The sequence below is a fragment of the Mixophyes fleayi genome, chromosome 3 (assembly GCF_038048845.1).
Source record: "Mixophyes fleayi isolate aMixFle1 chromosome 3, aMixFle1.hap1, whole genome shotgun sequence".
NCBI classification, from domain to species: Eukaryota; Metazoa; Chordata; class Amphibia; order Anura; family Limnodynastidae; genus Mixophyes; species Mixophyes fleayi.
The window spans coordinates 266,116,257-266,135,117 of NC_134404.1; the positions used below are offsets into that span (position 1 = coordinate 266,116,257).

At 46.7% G+C, this 18,861-nt stretch overlaps 1 protein-coding gene across 1 annotated transcript in view; it reads left to right on the forward strand.

The window, feature by feature from the left end:
* The window catches only part of LOC142142957 (solute carrier family 22 member 2-like), an 85,104-nt gene that overhangs the window by 58,257 nt on the left and 7,986 nt on the right, over positions 1–18,861 (forward strand). The window lies entirely within an intron of this gene.

Here is an 18,861-nt window from a genome sequence, read left to right on the forward strand (position 1 = left end):
AATTCTATAGTATAGCAATTTCAAACTAAGGGCAGTGCTCAGCACTGCATCCTTGCACCCGCAGTGACAGGAATACCCTTTCAGTTCTCAAACCAGCCTTAAGGCTTGCCTGTCAATCTGTGCATAGTTAAGTTCTGCCTTGGATAACGCCCTGGATGCAAAGGCAATTAGACGTTCTTGTCCATCCGGCATAGAATGTAACATAACCGCTCCAATGTAGTAAGCTGAGGCATCACGGGCCTGGAAGTCATAGTGGTTTAATACAATGTCCGACGTAATCAATTTCTTTGCCTGTGTAAAAGCATGCTTACAGTCCCTTGACCATAGTCATTTCTGACCCCACTGGAGCAACTGATGTAGTAGGTGCAGAACTGTAGCTAAGTTAGGCAATAATCTATAATAGTAATTAATGAACCCCAAGAAGGAGCGAATCTGGGACACGTCTTTAGGCGGCTTCCACTATTTCCTGAAATTTGTGCGGTCCATTGGCATTAATAGTGTGCCCACAGTAGTGGACAGAGCCTGTGAAGAACTCACAATTATCTCTTTTGACTCTGAGCCTATATTGTTCAAGCCGCTGTAACACCAGCTTCAGATTTTAAAGGCGTTCTGTGTCAGACGAGAATGTCACAAAAATGTCATGCAGATAGCATTGTGCACCAGGAACCCCTTGTAATACTTGGTCCATGGGTCACTGGCAAAAGGCAGGGGCAGAAGCAATACCAAACACCAAACAATTGTACCTGTAAAGTCTGTTGTGTGTATTAATGGTAAGGAACACTTTCATATCATATTCTATCTCTATCTGCTGGTACACATCAGCTAGGTCAATCTAACTAAACTTTTGTACTCCTGCCAGATTCACAAATATATCTTCAATTCTTTATTTATGGTGACCTTAAAGTCCCTGCAGAGCCATAATGTGTTAGGAGCCGCAGTGGCCGCGGGCACTCTCTGCTTCTCCTCGACGTCCCGGCCGTCTCCATGACAACCGGGGCGTCATGTCCGGTTTCTCGGCCCCGACCGTTGCCAAGGCTCCGAGGTGTCATCCTCTGCCTCCAGCTCTGAGTTGTCGGTCTTTAAATCCAGTTACGATTCTCCGGCGTTTGCCTCCAGTCCAGAGTTGTCGGCTTCTGTCTCTGTTCTGAGACATTGGCTGCTTTCCAGACGGTGCTGCCCTCACAGTCTGCTTCCCCGAGGGCACAGCCCTTAGAATCTGCTGCAGAGAGGGTCCTGTCCCTCCAGTCCGCTCCAGAGAGGGCCCTGTCCCTCCAGTCCGCTCCAGAGAGGGTCCTGTCCCTCCAGTCCGCTCCAGAGAGGGCCCTGTCCCTCCAGTCTGCTCCAGAGACGTTTCCACTTGTTACGGTCCAGCCTGAGTTGCCAGACAATATGTTACAGCCCGAGTCACAATTTAGGGCGGTACAGCCTGAGTCACCACATGACACCATTCAGCCCGAGATGCCACTTGAAATCGTTCAGCCTGAGTTATTACTTGGTGCTGTCCGGTCTGAGGCTTCTCCCAGTGCTGTCCGATCTGAGGCTTCTCCCAGTGCTGTCCGTTCCGATGCTACTCCCATTGCTGTCCGATCTGAGGCTTCTCCCAGTGCTGTCCAGTCCAAGTGTGCCCAGCCCGGGCTGTCTGGTCCAAGTGTGCTCAATGCGGGCTGTCAGGGCCAAGTGTGCTCAGTACGGGCTGTCCGGTCCAAGTGCGCCCAGTCCGGACTGTCCGGTCCAAGTGCGCCCAGTCCGGACTGTCCGGTCCAAGTGCGCCCAGTCCGGACTGTCTGGTCCAAGTGCGCCCAGTCCGGACTGTCTGGTCCAAGTGTGCCCAGTCCGGGCTGTCCGGTACAATGTGCCCAGTGCGGGCTGTCCGGTACAATGTGCCCAGTGCGGGCTGTCTGGTCCAAGGGTGCCAAGTGCTGGCTATCCGGTCCAAGGGTGCCCAGTCCGGACTGTCTGGTCCAAAGATTGCCCAATCTGGGCTGTCCGGTCCAAGGTATTCCTGTTCGGACTGTCTGGTCCAAGGGTCTCTAGTCCGGGCCGTCTCTTGCCTGGGGTCTCCGGTCTGGGCCGTCTCTTGCCGAGGGTCTCCAATCCAAGTCGTCTCTTGCTGAGGGTCTCCAGTCCCAGCTGTCTCCTACTTTTGATGGTAACCTTTCTCAACTTAGTGCCCTACTGAGGTTTTGTGCTTCACATTCTCCCTCTGTTCCTAGCCTAGACAACAACCCAAAAAGGCAGGTAATATTTCTGTTATCAAATTTTTGAGGAGAAGCCTTGGAATGGAGCAATCCCTTTATCTAGACTAAGCATCCAATCCTTTCTGATTTACAACTTTTTACTGAAACAGTGATCGGGAAGTTTGCGCCATTCCTCGCAGTGTCAACTTGTGGGTCATCAGTGCATTCGATAATATCTCCTATCACCTCGGTCCAAAAATTACCACTGTGCTCCTTCCAATTGGTTCAGACTCCCATTCCAAGGAAGTCTCAAAAAATGAAATGGCAAAAGAAGAGAGGAGGGTCTGTAGTGCCTCAACTCCTCTCTGGTATTATTTCCATCTCCTTTCCGCCCTTTGACAAAGACTTTTCTACTAGGACCCGACTCTGGACAATGATTCAGACTTTTTTAACCATTTATGCTGATTACGGCATCTAGACTCCACCTTTAAAGGAGGCGGTACTGTCTCCATCTGCCTGCAGCTTGCTGCTTTTTATTGACAGCTCCTGCCTCCAGGACAATTAGACTTTATTATTGTATTCATTGTATATTGTAGCAGTACCTCTAATTCACTAGAGTTGCTGCTATTGTGTTTTATCCTTTTCACTATTAGGGGTTAACCTGTTGGACTAATCATTCCTTACATCTGTTACGAGCCGCGGCGGCTATGCCCCCTATGTCCCGGCCATCTCCTTGACGACCGAGGCGTCACTTCCGGCCCACCGTTGCTAGGGCAACCGCCGGACGCCGTCCTGTCAAAAAGCCATGTCCCAGCAGGATAATTAGCCGGGTGCGTGCACAGTATGATTAATCCTGGGGCTGATTAGGGTAGCCTGTGCTCCTCGTCTCCTATTGGCTGCTCTGGATATTTAAGGCAGGGAGGACTGAGCCTCCCTGTCGGTTATAGTGTTTGCAGTCCTGTGCTGTTGCTGACCTGCTATTGGACTCCTAGTGGACTCCTGTTTGCCTGATCTTCTGTTGTGACCCTTGCCTGTACATTGGACTTTGTCTGTTTGCCTGTTACCCTGACCTTTTGGCTTGAATACTGGACTCCGCTGTTTCACTTGTGACCCCTGCTCAGATACCAATTTGCCTATCTGCTACGGACCCCTGATCCCTGCTTGGATACTGATTTGACTATCTGCTACGGACCCCTGACCTCGGCCTGCCTCTGACCATCCGCTCCAGTCTGAGCTAGGGCTTCCAGTTCCACCTCCGCTACGGCCATCATAGATGAGCTTCTACTACACAGAGCTTAAGACCTGGGGGCATCCAAGTACCTGTGAGCATATAAAGCTCTACAGGAAAGACATCAACACTATCATTCTAAAAGCTCATCTTGGTGGTCGTGAGCCCTAACATTATAACCATCCGTGAACTACTGGAGAGGATTATTCATGGATGACAATGGGACGAATACCTCTCCAGCCCAAACTTTAGCAGGACAGATCCAAACCTTGTCACAGACGGTCCAGGGACTCTTGCATCACTTATCAGTGCAAGTGGAAGCCTCTAGGTCTTTGCAAGCCTAGCAAGCTCCTCTGGCACCTACTGTGGAGCCCAAGTTGAATCTGCCAAAACCGATTCTCTGGACAGAGAGCCTTATTCCGCAATTTTGCAGAAAGTTGTAAGCTCTATTTTCGACTAAAACCCCGTTGTTCGGGTTCAGAGCAGCAAAGGGTCGGTATTATAATATCCCTCCTCCAAGGTGACCCTCAGTCCTGGGCGTTCAGTCTTGCTCCTGCGAGTCCTTTGTTACAGTCCATTGATGCATTTTTTAATGCCTTGTGCCTCCTTTAAGATGATCCGGATCGGGTTGCCTCAACTGAAGCTCTTCTTAGGGTCTTGAAACAAGGTTGGCGCTCTGCTGAGGAATACTGTGCCGTATTTAGGTGATGGTCTACTGACAGCGAATGGAACAACCCTGCATTGTGCAGTAAATTTTGCTTAGGTTTGTCGGAGCAGATCAAAGACGCTTTGTACAGTATCCTTCTCCAACATCTCTGGAAAGTCTGATGCAGCTCGCCATCAAAGTTGTTAGACGGATAAAGGAGAGGAAGGTGGAAAAGAAGGTACCTTCCTGTTCACAATCTGCCTTTGTTCCTGCATCAATGGACACTGAGGAGCCTATGCAATTAGGAGCCTACCGTCTTTCTGCAGAGGAGAAAACCAGAAGACGGACCCAAGGTCTTTGTCTCTACTGTGGAATCAAAAGTAATTTTTCTCTGTCCTGCCTAAATAAGTCAGGAAATGAGTTGGCCTAGGGATCAAGGAGGAGGACCTTCACCTAGGTCTGCAGATCATTTCCTCCAAAAATGCAGTTTTGGTCCCTGCACATATCATCATCATCATCATCATCATCATCAAATATCACTTATGATGCTCATTTCTTTGAGCACCATAAGTGTCGCTGGTAATGTTTTGGACATTAGATTTGCCAAGACTTTCGGGATTCCGTTCAAGAGTATCAGTACTGCTATTACTGTATATGGCTTAGATGGAGGGCCACTCCCAGGTGCCAAGGTCTTGTGTGAAACACCCCCGCTACAGTTGACAGTGGGAACCCTCCACTCAGAAACTCTGTCCTTCTACCTCATCAATTGCCCATCTGTACCATTAATACTGGGTCATCCCTGGCCTCGCCTCCATAACCCTGTAATAGATTGGGCACAAGGGAAAATTACCCAATGGAGTTCCTCGTGTTCTTAGACTTGTTTGAGCTTGCCCCTTCGGATTCTGCAACCTGTTTCCGAACTACTTCCTCCTCAGTACCGTGAATTCTGGGATGTATTCTCTAAAAAAGCGGCTGACACTCCTACCTCCACACCGGGATTTCGATTGTGCCATTTAGTTAGATTGTATTCGCTCTCTGGCCCTGAAACTAAAGCTATGCAAGAATATGTCAAGGAAAATTTACAAAAAGGTTTTATTAGGCCTTTGAAATCTCCAGTGGGAGCTCTGTGTTTCATTGTCTCCAAGAAGGATGGTGGGCTAAGTCCTTGCATCGACTTCAAAGCTCTTAACAAAATTACTAAAAAAAACACATATCCACTTCCTCTCATCTCGGTCCTGTTTGATCAACTGTCGCCAAAATTGATCTCCACGGGCATACTATCTCATCCGCATCAGAGAAGGTAATGAGTGGAAGATGGCTTTCAATACCCATTCCAGCCACTACAAGTATTTGGCTATGCCGTTTGGTCTTTGTAACACACCAGCTGTCTTTCAAGACCTCATTAAGGATTATTTTCTAGAGTTCCTCGATCAATTCATGGTCGTTTACTTGGATGACATATTAATATACTCCCACTCCTTCTCTCAACTCCGACTCCATGTCCAGCAGGTTCTCCATAAATTATTGAACCATAATCTTTTTGCCAAACTGGAAAAGTGCGAGTCTGAGGTTTGGAAAGTATCATTCCTGGGATATATAATATCCTCTACCGGATTATCTATGGATCCAAGTAAAGTTCAGGCTATTATGTATTGGGTGCGGCCCATTAATCTGAAAGCTGTCCAAAGGTTTCTGTGTTTCGCCAATTATTACAGAAGATTTAACCATAACTTTTCTGATTTGGTGGCTCCCATTGTTGCACTTACCCGGAAAGGGGCAGATCCTGGTAATTGGTGCTCAAAGGCTGTCAATTCCTTTAAAGATCTTAAAAAAGCATTAATTTCCGCTGCCGTCTTGAGATCCTAACCCAGAGTTACTCTTCGTTTTGGTTGTTGATGCCTCCGATATTGGGGCTGGCGCTGTCTTATCTCAGAAACATCCTGGCAATCACAGACTGCTTCCTTGCGTATTTTTCTCCCGCAAGTTCTCTGCTGCAGAGGCCAACTATGATTTTGGCAATCAGGAGCTCTTCGCCATCAAATGGGCTTTTGAAGCATGGGTCACTGGCTGGAAGGAGCCATCCATGTCATCTCGGTCATCACTGACCATAAGAACCACCAGTACAATGAGTCTGCAAAACGGCTGAATCCTAGGCAAGCTCGCTGGTCATTGTTCTTTATCACTTATAGACCAGGATCCAAGAATATCAAGGTGCATGCATTATCCAGAAGCTTTGTTTCCCATTATGCACCACTTTTAAAACCACTGCCTATTATACCATCTTCAGTTAATCACGTAGGTTTGGCCCAGGACTTGGGTATAATCCTTCGCAGACTTCAAAAGTTGGCTCCTGTAACAAATACTTACCCCTCCGCGTTCCCCCGCCGCTCTGTTGGACCCGGAAGCCGCACTTCCGGGTTCGGCGATCCCATGACCGCTAGACCTGGGCGGGGATTTCAAACAGGGCTTACTATAAAAATATCGCTCTGACACTTGGTAAGTGTCAGAGCAACTTACCTGTTCCTGGCTCCTGATTCCTGTTCCTCCTAGTGCCTTCTCTCAGTGTATTTGACCTCCTGTGTACCGACCCAGCTTGCTGACCTTTCTGGATCTGCAATATCTGTGTACCGACCCAGCTTGCTGACTACGCTGTTTGCCTGTGCCCCTGACCCGGATTGTTTTATGCCTCTCTCTCTACTCGCATATCTGCCATATCTGTGTCCTGACCCGGCTTGCTGACTACGCTGTTTTCCTGTGCCCCTGATCCGGATTGTCTGCTGCCTCTACCACCTCCTCGCTGCATCCTCCCGCTGCTCCTGCCGCTACACTACTTCTTGAGGTGAGCCTGAGGACCGCAACCTGCGTCTCCCGTCAGCTAAACCCATCCCACCTTGCGGCGGTTCTTGGTGAACACCGGGGAGTTCATTAGACTCCGCACCTCAGGTAAGCCAGTGCTGATCAAGAATAGTCCAGAATCCACTTAATCCATTACAGCTCCCTTAGAGACAGCTGCAAACTGCTTATTTGTGCCACTTCACCTTCGAAAGGCTGTCCTCACTGAAGCCCACGAAAATAAGACCCTCGGACATCCCAGGATCTTTAAAACCACAGAAAATCTCTCACGCTCTATTTGGTGGCCTACCATGTCTTCAGATGTTTGAGACTTTGTTATGTCCTGTGAAATTTGTGCTAAAAACAAATCATCTAGGAACCGCCCTTCAGGTCAGCTTGTGCCATTATCCATCCCTACAAGACCTTGGACACACTTATCTATGGATTTCATTGTGGATCTCCCATGTTCAGCAGGGCATAATACTATTTTGGTAGTGAGTGACCACTTTAGTAAAATGTCTCACTTCATTCCTTTAACCAGACTTCTTAGTGCACTTAGCGTCACTTTTTGTCCAGCACATTTTCGGCTCCAGGGCTTACCTTTAGACATTGTCTATGACCGTGGCTCTCAGTTTGTTTCCCAATTCTGGTGTTACGAGCCGCAGCGGTGCCCAGCCGCCGCGACTCCCCTGTCTCTGTCCCGGCCGTCGCTATGGCGACCGGGACGTCACTTCCGGGGGTTTGTCAGACGTTGCCATGGCAACGGTAAGAAGCTCTCTCGTCCAGCGCCGCGTCCCGGCATTACAGATCAGCCCGGCGCGTGCGCAACAGCGGGGCAAGCCTGAAGGCTAATTAGAACAGCTTGTGGGCAATTAGAGAGCTAGGTCTGCTTCAGTATTTAGGGCAATGAGGCCTGCTGCCTCATTGCCGGTTATAGCGTTCTGTCCTCAGTTCTGCTGCCTGCTTGTGCTATCCATTTTGGTTCCTGCTACCTTAGATTTGATCAACCGTGTTTGACCCCTGCTTGTTATTGGACCTGTGACCCTTCTCTTCTGACCTTGACCTTTTGCCTGGAAATCGGATTTTGCTTCTCTGCCTGTGAGTTTGACCCTTCGCTTGCCCTTGGATATTGCATCTGTGCCTGTGACCTTTTGACCTAGGATTCTTCTTATACTACAGTCCACCAATTACTCCCCTCCTGGGATCTCCTTTAAGTCAGTATACGTTACTCCACCCTCGGTCGGCCCGCAGCCCAGTCTATCCCCACCACTAGGGGCTCCAGCGAACACCTGGCCTTCTGAGTAGTTCCCGTGTTTCACTGTACTGACTTGGGAGTTCCTAACATCTGGAAGTCCTTTTGTGCACTGACATAACATCAGCCTTTCTTCAGCATACCATCCATAGTCTATTAGACAAACTGAAAGGGTTAATCAATACTTGGAGCAATTTTTACACCTGTATATGTCTGAATTCCACAACAACTGGTCAGCCTGTTGCCATGGGTGGAGTTTGCATACAACAACTGCCATTCTTCCACTTGTACCTCTCCGTTTCATTGCAATCTTGGTTTCCACCCTTGATCTAACTCTTTGGCTTCCCTTAACCCATCTGGTCTCCCGGCATACGTTTTATGGCTTCCAGACTGAAAAATATCTGGAAGAAAGTTCAGTCTGCCTTAAGGCGAGTCTCGTTTCAGTCCAAAAGGTTTGCGGATAAACACCGTAGAGTCTGCTCCTTAAAAGTAGGTCAGAAGGTCTGGCTCTTCACCCGTAATATTAGGCTCAGACAACCCTGTGGAAAACAGGGACCTAGATTCATTGGCCCCTTTTCCATCATTAAGCAAGTTAATCTGGTGGGCAGATTCACTTTCAGGTCCAGTGGAAGGGCCGTGGCCTGGAGGAGCGTGCCTGGGGTCTGTGGAGGCGTCTTCATATTGATAGACTTATGAGAGAGTTCTTTAAACAATTTCCCAGGAAGCCAGGGTGTCAGGTTTTTTAGTCCCTCCTCAAGGGGGGGGGTACTGTTATGAGCCGCGGCGTTGTCCATAGCTCACTCTCAGCTGCCCGCTGCGTCCCGGCCGTCTCCTTCCCACCGGGATGCCACTTACGGCTTCCGGACCAGCGGCCAGACACCGTCCTGTCAAAAAGCCGCGTCCCGGCGGGTGAATTAGCTGGGCTCATGCGTAGTATGATTAATTCATTATCAGCCTCCTGGGGCTGATTATGGTAGTCTGTGCTCCTCATCTCCTATTGGCTGCTCTGAGCATTTAAGGCAGCCTCCCTGCCGGTTATAGCGTTTGCAGTCCTGTGCTGTTGCTGACCTACTGTTGGACTCCTGGTGGACTCCTTTTTGCCTGATCTTCTGTTGTGATCCTTGCCTGTACCTGGGACTTTGTCTGTTTGCCTGTTGCCCTGACCTTTTGGCTTGAATACTGGACTTCGCTGTTTCACTTGATCCTGACCCATGCTCGGATACCGATTTGCCTATCTGCTACGGACCCCTGACCTTGGCATGCCTCTGACCATCTGCTCCAGTCTGAGTTAGCGCATCCGGTTCCACCTGCGCTACGGCATCATAGATGAGCTTTTACCACACTGAGCTTAAGACCTGGGGGCATCCAAGTACCTGTGAGCATATAAAGTTCTACGGGAAATGCGGCTGCTAAAGGTGAAGACCTCAACACTATCGTTCTAAAAGCTCATCTTGGTGGTCATGAGCCCTAACAACACCTGGTGATTCCCTACTTATACCTGCCTCCCTCTATTCCCTGTGCTGGGCATTGTTGTTTTCTTGCCCTCCCTATGGTTTGGTTCTCCTGTGCTTTCAGACTCTCACATTTTGCTGCTAACACCACTTTTCCTGCTCTCTTTCCACTTACCTTGCTACTTGTACCTGCAGTATTCCTTGAAACCAGAATTCAGCCTCATCAGAAATCTCTGTGCAGTTTCAACTATATTTGGTTTGTACTATTTATTTGTATTTTCTAAGCAATAAACACCGTTATGCTTCATCACATCCCGGACTCCATAGCTGTGATTTACTTTGAAGCGTCACAGTTGGCAGTATTAATTAGATTGACAATTCAAATGTAGACAGTATTATCCCTAACTCTAACCCTGATCCTGTCCCTATCCATAGACCTGTCCCTTCCTCTAGACCTGTCCCTATCCCTGTCCTTAATCATATCCCTAGCCCTATAATAAGACTGTCCACATTTGAATAGTCTACCTAATCATACTGTCCACTATGTGAATTAGCGATCTAATAACACTGTTGACACCTGAGTTATCGACTGTTAGACCAAGGCCAAAATGTAAAACATTGTAAGATGAAATTGTCCTTGAGCCCACACTCCCACCCATATGTTAAAAAAAGAAATGTACAGTTTAACAAACCAAGCACTTCAGTGACAAGTAGTGCCACTTTTGTGGCTGAAGTGCTTGGTCTTTTTGGGCCCCAACAAAACAAGCTACCAATAGCTTAGCTGCCTTAAGCCCAACAGTACTGTAAATAAACTCTACAGTTTCAAGTCATGCACCAGACGAAGCAGTTCTTCCCAGTGATAAGAAGAAGGCCATTGTCATGCCTGGGCATAAGACCAAAAATTACACTTGTCAGGAATTGGATACAAATAATTCCACACAAAACAACAGTTGTCTAGCCATTTGTAGTGTTTGTAAAGCCACAGTCAGTAGAGGTAGGCAACTTGAACCTTTTACATGTTATGCCATTTGAAGCGAGTTCATGCTTTTGGAAAATCAGAAACTTATGTTAAAAAATAACAACAAACAGTCCAGCATCAGCTAGCGTCCTTCTCTCAGCTAGATGCCAGCACCTGCAATCTACACCGCCAAATCCTTCATCATTAATATCCTCACTAGTGACTGAAGTTAGTCCTGGTTGTTAAGGTTAGTTGACTTCTCCCCTATCCAGGATTCCTCAGAAGAATCCTTGAGCGGTAGGCCCGCTGCTATTGCTGCTCCTGCTGCTGGGGGTGGATCTTCATCCCAGAAGCAGACCAAGAAGAAGACTACTAGTAGTTTAAAGCAACAATTGACTGCTAATCCTTTACAAGAGATAGCAAATATGACAGTTGTCACCCAGTCTCACAGCATATCAAAGACGCCATGGGGACTATGTAAGTATTAGATCTGCGTCCAATAACCACCATTAATGCAGCAGTTTTTAGACAGTTAATTGAGGTCCTGTGTCCCCATTACCAAATTCCATCTCTACACCATTTTACTAGACAAGCAATTCCTCACCTGTACCAGGTGGTTAAAAAAAGAAAATTATTGGGCTACAAAATGGCATTCTACTGTACACTTAACCACAGATATATGGACTAGCGGAACTGGCCAAACTAAAGATTATATGACTGTGACAGCCCACTCGTATGGTGAATGGCCTTCAGTAGCAGGGAGGGCAGCAGCATCTAACAAACAATGCCAGATCTTTCAGAAGCAGGCTAATATGTGTATCACCAGCTTCACTAAGAGGCATACCGCTGACAACTTGTTTGAAAAACTAAGGGATGTCATTGCAGCATGGCTTATCCCACTTGGACTTTCCAGAGGATATGTGATTTCTGATAACACCACCAATATTGTAGGAGATGCTGTCTGTGTCCCGAAATATTTCAGGTCATTTTCGGCATTCTGCAACAGCATGGAGGAAATTGCAGGATTGCATGCATCTGCACAATTAGATTTTGAGCAAATTAATAAAAAAGATGTGTATTGCTGGAAGAAAAATCTATTAAATTCCTTAAACTGCTATTGTAAACAAACTTTCACATTTAGTAAATCAAACTGAGAGTGTAGACAGCTGTGGAAACTGTCTAAAGCTGGCTACACATGTGCCGCTTATGGCGGCCAGTACGAGGCCTGGGTTCACTTTCTCACTTAGGCCACAATTTTGTCGACTGTTTGACGCTCAGATATAGCACACAATAAATGAGTATACCCTACGGCGCTAAGTGGATCAGGCACAAACAAGGTCCTTCATATTGAAAACAATAATCCAGGGGGAATACTAGAACAAAACAGTAAATATACATAGAGTAGTACTGTAACAATGACAGTGATATAGAAGATAGTTTATATAGTGTCCAGTGAGAATGGACCCTCCTCCAGGTGCATCCTATCCATATGGCCTTTTACAGAATCTAAACCACGTGAAGGGATCCCTCAGGGGATCCGCTTACAAGATTCCTCATAGACACAACGCATCAAATCACACTAACTCATGAGTGTATGTCACTATCTTCCAGAAATCTCCAGCGATCATCACATGAATAAATAGGTGAAACATACATAGCATAATACCATTTAATAGATAACACTAAAAGTGTATAAAATCAATAAAGGCAGGAACTGGTGTCCTCCTATCTACGTACCAAGAGTAATAGGGTTAATAGCAGATAACAAGGGGGCAAGGTGGGTTACCCAGGTCCAAGTTCCTCCCAATGATAGATGTGATAAAGTCCCAAAAATAGCAGGTACTATGGCTCCAGCCGTCCAACGCATTTCGATTCCACAACAGAAATCTTTGTCAAGGTATAGTAGCCTGATGACTTCAGGACCATATGATTGCCTCTTAATATGGTCATAAAATAAATGCAGACACAAGCTAGAGTTCGGTGGATGTTTTCCAGCTGAAAATCAGTGCATGCCTGATAATAATGTGATAATTTTAGTCTTATTATTATTTGTCAGAACTAGAGATGCTCAGAACCTAGCAGATCAGAGTACCGAGCCGAGCCATACTTTTGCACGCCCTCGGAATTGAAAGTGAGGCAAAACATCATTGTTACATCGGCGGATCTCGCAAGTTTTGGATTCTGTAAGTACCGCCCTCCACGGTGATCCAGCGCCATTTCACAGAGGGACACAGAAGGGGTAGCACAGTTCTTAGCAGTCTGTAGAGCAGTTGGGCAGTGTCATAGGTAGAATAGAGGGGTACCAGTGTTCTTCAAAGCCACCAGTGACATTCAGGAGACCTCCATTGCTCTAATGCTAATTGTGATTGCTGAAATAGAATTAATAGGTTTGGCAGGCTAAATCTGCAGTCACATAATGCACAGTGTTATATAGGTAACACACAAAAAGGAGAGCTCCATTGCTCCACTGCTAATTGGCATTGCTGAAATAGAAACACTAGGGGCCGGCAGGCTTCGTGTAAATCTGCAGTCACATTGCACTGTGTTATATAGGTAACACAAAAGGGGAGAGCTCCATTGCTAATTGTCATTGCTGAAATACAAATACTAGGGCTGGCAGGCTTGGTCTTCTGAATTTGCAGTCAAAGCGTACGATGTTATATAGGTTACAAACAAAGAGGAGAGCCATTTGTGTTTTAGAGGTGACCTTATTATTGATAACATTATTCACACTAATGCACCCTCACAACTATCCCAATCTCCACTCTGAGCCACACTCGCTCCTCTTGTTTCAGCTGTGCCCTCTTCCCTTTAGAATGTATGCTCTCTAATGAACAGGGTCCTCCATACCCTTTGTTTTCATGTCTCCATTCATTTTGTCTGTCTTGTCTGTTATTGTTTTACGTATGTCTTGTTTTATGGATGTCCTTGTCTTCCCTACTCTATGGTGCTGTGGAGCACTGTGGTGCCTTACAAATCTACGATAATAATAATAATAATAATAATAATAATAATATGCCTTTTAGTGAAGCAGAAGATACACAGAGTAGCCTGCCTCTGAAAAAGGTGACGTACTTGGGTACATGCTGTTGCTGTTCCTGCTGGTGAAGGCGAATCACCAACCCAGTAGACTGTCACAGTCAAATAATCTTTAGTTTGCCCAGTTACACTTCTCCACATATCTGTGGTTAAGTGTACAGTGGGTAGAATGGCATTTTGTAGCCCAATAATTACATTTTTACGAACCTTCTGGTAGAGGTGAGGAATAGCTTTTCTAGTAAAATGGTGTCGGGATGGAATTTGGTAATAGGGACACAAGACCTCAAGTAATTGTCTAAAACCGGCTGCATTAATAGTGGATATTGAACGCATATCTAATACTAGCATAGTCGCCATGGCGTCCGTGATCCGCTTTGCGACTGGGTGACAGCTTTCATACTTTCTAAGGATTGTTTAAGAGTCAATTGTTGTAAACTACTAGTAGTTTTCTTCTTTGTCTGCTTCTGGGTTGAAGATCCACCCCTCCAGCAGCAGGAGCAGCAGCAGTGGGCCTAACACACAAGGATTCTTCTGAGGAGTCCTGGATGGGGAGGAGTCATCTCACCTTAGCAACTTAAATGCAGGACTAACTCCGATCACTTGTGAGGATATTGATGATGAAGGTGTTAGGGGTGTAGATTGCAGGTGCTGGGATCTAGATGAGAGAAGGGAGGTAGCTGATGCTGGACTGCTTGTTGTTATTTTTGTAGCATAAGTTTCTGATTTTCCCAAGAGCTTTCCTTGAACTCGCTTCAAATGGAGTAACATGAATGAGGATCCTAGATGATTAAAGTCCCTACCTCTACTGACTGTAGCTTTACAATGCTACAAATGGCTAGACAACTGTTGTCAGGATTTGGGTAAAAATAATTCCACACATAAGAGGTGGATTTTTGGTCTTATGCACAGGCATGACAATGGCCTTCTTATCACTGGCAAGAACTGCTGCAGTCTTTGTTTGAAAGTGTATGAAAATAATATTGTGACCTGTGAGGTGGTCAAAATTGACTGCAAATGAATTGAAATTAGTGTTATTGAGGTTAATAATAATGTAGGAACAAAGAACAAGCAAAATTATGTGATTTTAGCATATTTTGCTATTTTTCTAAAAAATACAGATCCAAAACCAAAACCAAAACACGGGGGTCAGTGAACATCTCTAGTCAGAACTTGCTTTATGGCCACACATGTTGCAATAACAGAATAAATGCTTTAGATCTATGCTTAACTTCCTACAAAAATTTGTGAAGGCACTGGGAAATTACATTATGGTGTCAAGGAGTGTCATCACACCAAGGACACGGTTATTTGGAGGATCTACTGAATACCATCTGAATTCCGGACCCAGTAAGTTTAGCAGTCACTGCAGTCTACTGTCATTGCTGTTGGCATCTCTATTCCTGCTTTGATGATCTCAGCTACTTCCTTGGTGATGTCACGGGCACTAGGAGTTTTACCCAGAATTCACCAGTTTTAGCTACACTTACCACAAGTGCGGACCTCTCGGTAGTGTGGTGAATCAGTGGAACCATACAGTAGAATAGAGGAAAGGAATGTCAATAGTATAAATGTTGAGTCTTGGCACCGTGGAACTGTGATGGTACAGCAGTTTAGTAAACAGGATAAAATGAGGAAAGAGTCCAAGTGCCTTAGCACGCAGGTAGCATATAGCAGGCCAATACTTGATAACTGGGTAACGTTAGGCAAAGACCAATCAACAATATAGTAGAAGAGTCAGCGACTTGCAGCTACAATACAGAGGCACTTGTAGACTTTAGTCCAGCTAATAGGTACAGGGCCGGATTTCCCGCTAGGCAACCTAGGCAACTGCCTAGGGCCTAGCGGTCCCCAGAGGGCCCAGTCAGCACTGGTGGTGAGCGGGATAGGCAAGAAGTGCTCCCCTCCGCCTGCCATCCCTCTCTGTCCGCCGACATAGTAAAAGAGACTGCGGACGGAAACAGACTTAAAAAAAAAAAAAACAGTCACGTGATCGCATGATAGGTCCTGGCAGTCTCTCCTCCTCATTCAGGGGAAACAGAGAGGAGGAGAGACTGCTGGGACCTGTCATGCGATCACGTGACTGTTTTTTTTTTTTTTTTAAAGTCTGTTTCCGGCCACTGTGTGAGGACTAACCGAGGAGCTGCGTGGTGGAGAAAAAAGAAGACAGGAAGACAAGAAGACCAGAAGACAGAAAAGTGGAATACAAAAGAGAAAAAGACAGGTAAGTAAAACGAAGGCACATAGTGTGAGGTGATAATGAAGGGGCACAGAGGTGACACAGTGAAGGGGCACAAAGGTGACACAGTGAAGGGGCACAGAGGTGACACAGTGAAGGGACACAGAGATGACACAGTGAAGGGGCACAGAGGTGACACAGTGAGAGGGCACAGAGGTGACACAGTGAAGGGGCACAGAGGTGACACAGTGAGAGGGCACAGAGGTGACACAGTGAGGGGGCACAGAGGTGACAGTGAGAGGGCACAGAGGTGACAGTGAGAGGGCACAAAGGTGATATTTTGAAGGGACAAAAGTGGCAATAAATGGGCATAGTGTGATGATTGAGGGACAAAAGTGACAAGGGCACATCCTTGGATTTATGCGTATTATTTTTGCAAACAACTTAATTTAATATTAATATTTAATATTTCTGTCCTGACTTAAATACTTATTAGGTTGTTTTGACCCAACTACTTAAAAAAACGGGACTGCTTGGTAATTATTTAGGGGTGCCTTTTTCTGCAGCAGGGTGGCCTTGCTCTTTTCACATGTTAGGTACACCCCCAAAGAGGCAAGCCACACCCCCACCTCCTTTGGCGGCACATGCTTTCACATCTTCTTAACTATAGGGGTATATGGTAGGCATGCGGTGGCACATGCTTTCACTTCTACGTAACTATAGGGGTATATGGTAGGCTGCAAAAATATAGTGCTATGGATTGTTTCAGGGAGGGGGCCCAAAAACAGTATCCTGCCTAGGGCCCTATGAGGTCTAAATCCGGCTCTGAATAGGTACCATACAGAGTAGTAGCTATATCACAAGGAAACATGAATGGTCTACAGCTGGTAAGTTTCACCACGGATATGTAGAGAAGACTTGTCCAGCGCAGGTGTGTAACAGAATAGCGTGAGTGGTCTGAAATTGGCAAGTTGTACCACTGATGTAACGGGAAGACTTGTCCAGGCGCAGGCATGGAACGGAGTAACGTGAGTGGTCCGCAATAGGCAAGTTTTACCACTGATGTGAATGGAAGACTTGTCCAGGTGCAGGCGTGGAACGGAGTAACGTGAGTGGTCTGCAATAGGCAAGTTGTACCACTGATGTGAAGGGAAGACTTGTCCAGGTGTAGGTGTGGAATGGAGTAATGTGAGTGGTCTGCAATAGGCAAGTTGTACCACTGATGTGAAGCGAAGACTTGTCCAGGTGCAGGCATGTAACAGAGCAACGTGAGTGGTCTGCAATAGGCAAGTTGTACCACTGATGTATAGAGGAGACTTGTCCAGGAGCAAGCAGGTAACGGAGGTAGCGAGAGTAGTCTGCAGCGGGTAAGTTCTACTACCGATGTGGAGAGGAGACTTGTCCAGAAGCAGGCAGGTAATGGAGGTAGCGAGAGTAGTCTGCAGTGGGCAAGTTCTACTACCGATGTGGAGAGAAGACTTGTCCAGAAGCAGGCAGGTAACGGAGGTAGCGAGAGTAGTCTGCAGCGGGTAAGTTCTACTACCGATGTGGAGAGAAAACTTGTCCAGGAGCAGGCAGGTAACGGAGGTAGCGAAAGTAGTCTGCAGCGGGTAAGTTCTACTACCGATGTGGAGAGAAGACTTGTCCAGGAGCAGGCAGGTAACAGAGGTAGCGAGAGTAGTCTGCAGCGGGTAAGTTCTACTACCGATGTGGAGAGGAGACTTGTCCAGAGCAAACGGATAACACGAGCAGAAACAGGAAACACCTCAGAGTCTCAAGGAATGAGAACCAAGAACAGGCAAAGGTAATAGGGCAACAAGTGCCTTAAGTACTGAGAGGTGATTAATTAACCAATGAGACTAGAGGCGAGGTGTTAACAGTTCAGGGTTTCTGCACATGCGCAATCTTAGTCAAGATGGCGGACGGCCGCGGCTCAGGAGAGGCGCCGGCAGGAGCGAGAGAGACCCATGTCCCAACCTAGAGGCACTAACAGTCCGGTGAGTGACAGGTGACATCAGCTTCTGCCGAACATGGGAAACAACTGTCTTGGCTCATTTTACAGCAGTGACCACGTCACAAAGAAAAACACCCAGCACACATAGTTATTCCAAACTAACAGATAACAACAAGAGTGCCCCGTGCAGCACAAAGGCATAACCTCCTCTAGAAACTGCAGAGGAAGGATGCTTAGTTAAAATAAATGGTTACGGTTGGTTGGCAGCAGCTTAATGTTTCAGGATTTCTACAGTGACTGGGTCATGTTTTGTGGCTCTGCCTTCCACTATCTTTCCGCGTTCCAACTGAACTCCACCACTGGTAGTTGCAGAGAACTTACAGTCTCCAATGACCGCTTTATTATTCAAGACTGATAATGTTGTTGCCTAACACTTTCCCCATCAGCAACCACAATTGTTATTCCGCTATATCTCTTTCCCACATCTCTTATATTGTAAATTTCTTTGAACAGGGCCATCTTTACCTTCTCTTTAATGTCATTGTATGTTACTTGTCTGTGTCATTGTCTCCTCGATGCTTAAAATTAAATTAAAGATAATAATAACAAATGGGCAATATCACTATGTGTATAGCCAGCTTAAGATCAGCTGATCTGGATTCAGGGTCAGTCTCTTCCGTTTGTCTGTCTGAGATCCAGGTTGCATTCAGTATGCATTACTACCAGAGGTGGAACTAGTGAGCTGTGGGCCCCGGTACATGGTGGTGAAGAATGGGGAACTGGGGCCCCTGACCCTCTGCATTTGCCATGTAGCGGGCCCCATTATCTCCATTGGCCCCAGTGCATGGCACCTGCTACACAATGGTAGTTCCACTACTGATTGCTACACTGTAAGGTATGAGAGTGTTATGAGCCGCGGCGGTGCCCAGCCGCCGCGACTCTCTCACAAGCGTCCCAGCCGTCGCTATGACGACCAGGATGTCACTTCCGTGCTTGTCCCAGCTGTTGCCTAGGCAACGGTCGGGACGCTGAAGGAGATAGCGCCGCATCCCGGCAAAGGAGAACAGCCGGGCGCGTGCGCAGCTCATGAACTAGCCTGTGGGCTAATTATGAATGAATTAATCAATTAGGCATAGGCTGGGGGCAAT